Source organism: Pipistrellus hanaki, assembly GCF_964339955.1.
Source record: "Pipistrellus hanaki genome assembly, chromosome: 1".
In the NCBI taxonomy this organism is placed as follows: Eukaryota; Metazoa; Chordata; class Mammalia; order Chiroptera; family Vespertilionidae; genus Pipistrellus; species Pipistrellus hanaki.
In genome coordinates, this window is record NC_140503.1 from 87,956,668 (window position 1) to 87,964,842 (window position 8,175).

Here is an 8,175-nt window from a genome sequence, read left to right on the forward strand (position 1 = left end):
TTGACAATGATTAGCTTCTGGCAAGTGTGACCTGGTCAGAGATTAGTTTGGGGACAGTCAGCAGAGGTCAGATGATATAGTGTTTTGGGCCCCAGTGAGAAGTTTGGATTTTATTATGATAGTGATAGGGCATCATTGGAAAACGTTAAATAAGAAAGAGATAGCATCTGATTTAAAATATCACTTATTTGCCTTGGCCAGTTTGACTCAGTGGATAGGACTGAAGAGTCCCAGGTTTGATTCCAGTCAAGTTCATGTACCTGGTTACAGGTTCCCTGGTCCTGGTCAGGTGCGTGTAGGAGGCAACCAATCAATGTTTCTCTCTCACATAGATGTTTCTCGCTGTCTCTCCCTCTTCCTTCCACTCTCTCTAAAAATCCATTGAAGAGTGATCTTGGGTGAGGATTAACAAAACAAACAAAAAAATCACTTATTTGCAATATGTAAATGTATGAAATCAACATGTTCTATACCTTACACTTACACAATATTGTGTCAATTATATCTGAATAAGGCTGGGAGGAAAAATCACTCTGGTTTCTCTGTGGAGGTGAGAGGCCAGTTAGGAAGACATTGCAGGATTCCAGGTAAGAAAGGCTGGTCTGGATTAGGGTGCCAGCAGCATAGGAGTTGAGAACTGCCCTATCAGTTGGTTATTTTGATGGAAGACCAGCTGATGGATTCAGGGTGAGATGTCAGGAAAAGGGAGTCATCATGCAATACTAGTACCTACAGACCCTAGAGAAAGACAAGATGAGAGACACTGAGAGGGAAGCAGAGAGAGACACACATGAATTTGAGAGACAGCGAAAGAAGAGATATTCAAGATGTAGTTCCTAGGTATTTAGAAATATATGCTAGAATTTAGGTAAAAGGTTAGGTAGGACTAGAGCTGTAATACTGATACTTATTGGCCTAAATATGATGGTTAAAATCTTCATGCACTCCAGAGACTAAACATAGAGTGGGAATAGCAAGTCCCACCAAAGGGAATATTCTTTAGAAGCTAGCAGGAGGAACAGAAGCCACAGGGCCATTCAGAGAGACAAATGGCAGAGTTGGGAGAGAGCCAAGTGTACTGACGCTGCATGAAGGCAGGTTCTGACTCTTAGATGACTTTGTTCACTAGCACAGGGTCTTAGATGTTGTTCTGTCTAATCTAAGATCCAAGAAGAAGGTTTAAAGGCCTTAATGTTCCAGGAAGAGGAAATCTTAGAAAAGGCCAATTTATTTTTTTTAAAAGTGATTCTTGGCAATCATTGAAAACGAATCAATTAAAACAGCAATGAGCTATGATATGTAACCATATTTTGCTGGAATGCCAAAATGCAATACACTGACAACACAAGATGCTGACCAGATTGTGAAGCAACGGGAACTCTCATTCATGGTTAGTAGGAATGCAAACTGGTTCATCCACTTTGGAAGACAGTTTGAAGCTTCTTACAAAACTAAACACATTCTTATAATCCTTGGTATTAACCTAAAGAAAGCAAAAACTTATGTCCACCCCAAGCCCTGCACATGTAGGTTTATAGCGGCTTTATTCATAATAACCCAAACTTAGAAGCGGCCAAGATGTCTTTTAGTAGGTGAATGGATAAATATTTTGAGAGACATCCAGGCTATAACATATTATTCAGCACTGATAATGGATGAGCTGTTGCCCTGCCGGTATTTCTCAGTGGTTAGAGCATCGGCCCACAAGCATAAGGTTCGCAGATTTAATCCCTGGTCAAGTGTACTTACCTGAGCTGCAGGTTCGATCCCCAGCCTGGTCGGGGCATGTGTGGGAGCAACCAATCTCTCTCACATTGGTATTTCTCTCTCTCTCTCTTTCTCCTCTCCCTCCCTTCCACTCTCTCTAAAATTCAATGGAAAAAATATCCTCAGATAAGCATTAACAAACAAAACAAACAAACAAATAAACAAGCTGTCAAGCCATGAAAAGCCATGGAGAAATCTTAAGTGCACATTACTAAAGCCAATCTGAGAAAGCTATACACTGTGCAATTCCAATTATATGACATTCTGGAAGAGGCAAACTATGGAGACAGTAAAAAGATCAGTGGTTTCCAGGAGTTGGGGGAAGAGATAAATAAATGGAGCACAGAGGGTTGGGGCAGTGAAACTGTTCTGTATGACACTATACTGGTGGATCCATGTCATCATACATTTGTCAAGACTCATATAATGTGTAACACCAAGGGTGAACCCTAATGTGAACTATGGGCTATGGGTGGTTATGATGTGTCAGTATAGGTTCGTCAGTTGTAACAAACATACCACCTTAATGAAAACTATTGACAATGGGGAGGTTGTGCGTGGGGTGGGGAGGGTACATGGGAGATCTCTACTTTCTGCTCAATTTTTCTGTTAACCTAAACCTGCTCTTTTTAGTTTATTAACTTTAAAAAATAGAACCATTAGGGTGGCGTGGCCTAAGTAAAAGGCAAGGGACTCAGAACCGCAGCCCAGCAGTGAGATGAGCATGGCTTGTTGCTTTGTTAGCTGAACTCCGTGCTTCCAGTTTCCCAAACCACAGGGCCTCTTCATCCCCTTTTCTCCCATAACCCTCATCCAGTCCGTGAGCACACACTGTTGGCTGTGCCTTCAAAATATAACGAGAAGCTAATCACCTCACCCCATTTCCATGATCTTCTTCCTAAATTATTGTAATAGCCTCTGGACCAGACCCAGGGCCCCACCTTGTCTCCTCAGGGTTTTTTCAATAGAGAAGCTGAGGGAGCCATTAAAGACAGAGATGAAAGTCAAGCCTCCACAAAGGCTTCCCACCTCACTCAGGACAAGGCCCAAATCCTTTCATGGCCTGAGAGGCCCCATACTGTGCAGCCCCTCTCATCCTCTCCCTCAGCCTCCCCTCTGCTCCTGGCCTTCTTCCCGAGCCCCACCCACACACCTTCCTGTGCTCTGGAGTTCACTGGGGTCGCTTCTTGCCCTTTCTGCCCTCAGTGCTTTTCCCAGGACCCCCACACGGCTCACCCCTCAGTTCCTCTGGTTCTTTACAGAATGCTGTCTCACTGACAACTCAGAAGAGAGCAGACCTCGCTGCCAGATGCCAGCCAGGCGTTCTTCTCCATAGTTCCTTTTCCTAGTTGGTACACTATGTCTTTACTAGTTTTATGTCATTGTTTGTTTTTTCTCACTAGAAAGTAAGCCACAGGAGGACAAGGACTTTTATTTGGCCTGCTGTGTCTGTCTACCACATGTCAGTCACATCTCGTATTTGCTGGATGGGGATTATTGTAAGGTGCATGGGAAAAAGAAATTGGAACGTGAGAGACTGAGGCTACTGGAAGGTCTCTGTCTCTGTTTGGGACGCTACAACAAAGCACCACAGGTTGTGTGGCTTATAAACAACAGCCATTTATTTCTCAGGGTCTGGAGGTGAAGAAGTCCACTATCCAGAGGCTGTCAGATTTGGTGAGTCTGCTCCTGGGTTATAGACAGCCTCTTTGCTCCCACGGTGGAAAGAGCAGGGGAGCCCTTTGGAGTCTCGTTCCTAAGAGCACTAATCCCATTCGTGGTGGCTGCTCCCTCAGGACCCTCATCTCCCAAAGCTCCGCCCTCCCCCTAACACCACCACATTTGAGGATTAAGCTTCAACATATGATTTCAGTGGGACATAAATAGTCAGTCTATAGTAGAGTGTTGCCACATAATTTTAGAACAAATGCATATTGCTCTATTTTATTGATTATTGAAGTTTTGCCACTTTGATTATTCTGCACCAACTGACCAACCTGATATGTGTTTTATATTTTTACTTATATTTTACTTCTAACGCTCATTTGCTTAATGCAGTTTTTATGAACTAAGTTAAGTTTTTGGATGCACGGAGTTGATTATAAACTCCAACAAAGCCTCAATTAGAGGTCTTTTGGTTGGCTGTTTTTGGGTGCCTGTGCTTGAACACTGCAACTGAAGAGAAAAACAAACAACTCTACACAGTCTCAGGGACTTGACCACAACACAATTGTCATGTTTACTAAAACTTGATAAGTGATTCAAACTACATTTATTATTAGTTTACAACCAAAGCAAATTATAAACAGATCAAGCATGTTTTTGGTAAGATGTCAATTGGCTACAACTAAGAAGTTATAACAAGATAAGAACTCACTTGTCTCTTTTCTTAGTGCTTTAAACAAATGTGAAATAATTAAATTACACTTACGGAGCAAACAGATAAAACTAGCTTAAGGCATTTAATGACACCACTAAACAAGGAAGAACATTTACTGCTGCAATTGCATAGTGCGGCTGACATTTCCATTTTTATCTTTAATTGTTATTAACATAATAGTTAAGGATAAAAAAGGAAAACTTGGACTATGCCACTGAGCCACTTGAGAATAGAATTAAAATTCTGCATTTTGTGATACCCTTTAAACTGCAGCTATTTTTTTAAACAGTTTTTTTTTTTTTTTTTTTAACTGTGGTCCTTGTCCTCATCATTTCTCTAAACTTCTCTGTTTAGCCAGAAAATTCGTGGAACCAAGTATTCAGTACTCTCAGTGTGAGAGAACACTAAAAGTTCAAACCCTGTGTTGTGCTTTGTAGCAATAAAACAGACATGAAGCTAAAAATGGTCCATTGCTACTAAGACCTTTACAAGGTGAAATCTCATTGTAGGTCTCCACAGCGTGTCTCTATGAGAGCTGCAAAACATCAACATGTGACCTTGAAATACACAGTATTCCTCCTATTAAACACAGCAAACCACAGTTGAGTGGGGAGAAATCATTCATTACTAAGTTGTTATCTACAGCTCCATTTACTCTCACAATTCCTAAATTAGTATTTGGGTTACTAAAACTTCTCAGCTCATCTGTCCTCATACTCCTATATAATAAAAGCCCAATATGCAAATCAACTGAATAGCAGAACGACCAGTGGGATGACCAATCACTAGGATGCATACTGACCACCAGAGGGCAGACACTCAACGCAGAAGGTCCACAGGCACCAAGCCAGCCAAGGCAGGTGCCAGCAGGCTCCCCCCCCACCCCCCCCCCCCAGCCAATCACACTGCCAGTCGCCCCACAGATTGGCCCTGATCATCGGCCAGCCAGGCCTAGGGACCCTACCCAAGCATGAATTTTGTGCATTGAGCATCTAGTACGTTAGAACTATAATAATTAACATAGTGCTATAAAAACCTAGGGACAGAGAGATGAATGGAACAGAATAGAACATCCAGAAATGAGCCCATATACATACACACACACACACACACACACACACACACACACTCATCACATGTGTTCAATATGTGGTATTTCAAGTCAAAGGAGAAATAATGGATTATTTGTGTGTAAATTTGCATAATTTCAAGAAGATTAATTATATACCTACTTCATTAACCCTGTAATAAAATATATTCTAAATGGGGTTGACAACATAAAAGTACTAGCAAGGCTCCCAGTTCAAGATGGTGACCGAGGAGGGTCCTGAACTCAACTCCTCACACAGATACAATGTACCTGCAATGAAACAGGTAAGAAAGGATGAGTCACAAACTTGCCATAAATCCCACTCCTGACACAGCAAGGTAGCAAATAGGAGAGAACACACCACCCCTAGCTTCATCCATCTTGTCTCAGAGGGTAAGAGCTCCTTTTTTTTTTTTTTTTTTTTTTTTTTTTTTTTTTTTTTTTTTGCAGCTGCATAGTATTCCAGAGTATAAATGTACTTCAGCTTTCTTATCCACTCCTCTGCTGATGGGCAGTTGGGCTGTTTCCAGATCTCAGCTATTGTTCTAGTAAATAATGCTACTAGGCACATAGGGTAAATATATAATTTCGAATTGGTGATTCAGGATTCTTAGGACATATTCTCAGAAGTGGGATAGCTGGGTCAGATGACAGTTCTATTTTTGATTTTTTGAGAAAACTCCATAATGTTTTTCACAGTGGCTGTACCAGTCTGCCTTCCCACCAGCAATGTCCTGGGATTCCCCTTTCTCCTCATCCTTGCCAGCAATTGTTGTTTGTTAATTTATGACCATAGTATTCCATTCAGACAGGTGTAAGATGATACCTTATTGTAGTTTTGTTTGCATTTTTGTATATGTCTATTTGACATCTGTATTTCTGTGATGTCAGTTGTTACTTCGTCTCTTTCATTTCTGATTTTATTTATTTAGGTCCTCTCTCTTTTTCTTTTCTCAATAAGTTTGTCTAAAGGACCATAACTCTTGTTTATGTTTTTAAAGAATAAGCTCTTGATTTCATTGATTTTTTTTTTTTTTGCCTCTATGTCATGTATTTCTGCTCTGATCTTTATTATTTTCTTCCTCCTATTTATTCTGGGCTTTTCTTGTTATTCTCTTTTTATTTCTTTTCGTTGTAGGGTTGGATTATTTATTTGAGCTTTTTCGTGTTTGTTGAGTTAGGCTTGTAATGCTATGGAATTCCCTCCTAGAACTGTTTTTGCTGTGTCTTATAGATTTTGTGTTGTTGTGTGTTCATTTTCATTTGTTTCCAAGAAAATTTTGATTTCTGCTTTGATCTTGTTGGTAATCCATTCATTGTTTAATAACAAGCTATTTAGTCTCTATGTATCTGAATGTTTTTGAGAGTTTTTTTTTTAATTATAGTTGATTTCTAGTTTTATGCCATTGTGATTGGAAAAGATACTTGATATGATTTCAATATTCTTGAATTTTTAGGACATTTTTGTGTCCTAACATGTGGTCAATCTTTAGGAATGTTCTATGTGCACTTGAGAAGAATGTATTTTCTGCTGCTTTGGGATGAAATATTCTGTAAATGTCATTTAAATCCATATGACCTAGTACATCGTTTAAAGCTGCTGTTTCCTGCTGATTCTTTTCTGGAAGATCTATCCAGTGGTGTTGGTGGGCCATTAAAGTCACCTATTATAAATGTTGTTATCAATCTCTCCCGTAAAGTCTTCAAAGAGTTTTTTATATTTAGGTGCTCCTATATTGGGTGCATATATGTTTACCAGAGTTATATCCTCTTGTTGAAGTGATCTTTTTATTATTATGTAGTATCCTTCTTTGTCTCTTGGTATGGCCTTTGTTTTGACATCTATTTTACTAGATATTATTATTGCAACCCCAACATGTTATATTTTTTCTCTATCTCTTCACTTTCGGTTTGTGTGAACCTTTTGTTCTGAGGTGTGTCTTTTGTGGATGGCATATATAAGGGTAATATTTTTCTAATCTATTCAGCTACCCTAGGTCTTTTAAAAATATTTTTATTGATTTCAGAGAGGAATGATGATTTAAAAAGAATCATCAGGATGCAAAGATACTAAAACTAAGGTTTTAAAAGTAGGATACAGTTGTCATAAACAATAGGTTTGTTTATTTGCTTTTTGCAAAATAAATTTAAAAATATTTTTATTGATTTAAGAGAGGAAGAGGGAGAGAGAGATAGAAACATCAGTGATGAGAGAGGATCTTTGGTTGGCTGCCTCCTGCAAATTCCATACTGAGGATCAAATTCATAACCCGGGCATGTGCCCTGACCAGTAATTGAACCATGACCTCCTGGCTCATAGGTTGATGCTCAGCCACTGGACTACACTGGCTGGGCATGTTTAGACCATTTACATTCAATATTATTATTGACAGGAACTTATTTGTTGCTTTTTTTTTTTTTTTTTTTTTAACTATGTTCCTCTCTCTATATATACAATATATTTCTTCTTCTTACAGAACTCCCTTTAATATTTCTTGCAACGTTGGTTTGGTGGAAATGTATTCTTTTAGTCTTTATTTTTCTTTTCTGGGAAGCTCCTTATTTCACCTTCAATTTTTTTAAATGACAGCCTTCTACATAGAGTAGTCTTGGGTTTAGATCATTGCTTTTCATTACTTTGAATACTTTATGCCACTCCCATTTGGCTTGAAGTGTTTCTGTTGAGAAATCAGCCCACATCCTAAGAGGTACTCCCTTGTAGGTAACTATCTGTCTCTCTCTTGCTGCCTTTAAGAGTCTTTCTTTGTATTCAATGTTTGCCATTTTGATTATGATGTGTCTTGGAGTGGGTCCCTTTGGGTTCATCTGGATTAGAATTCTCTGTGCTTCCTGAACTTGTATAACTTTTTCCTTCTCCATGTTAGGGGATGTTTCTGTCATTATTTCTTTAAACAGTTTTGTATTCCTTGAACCCCTC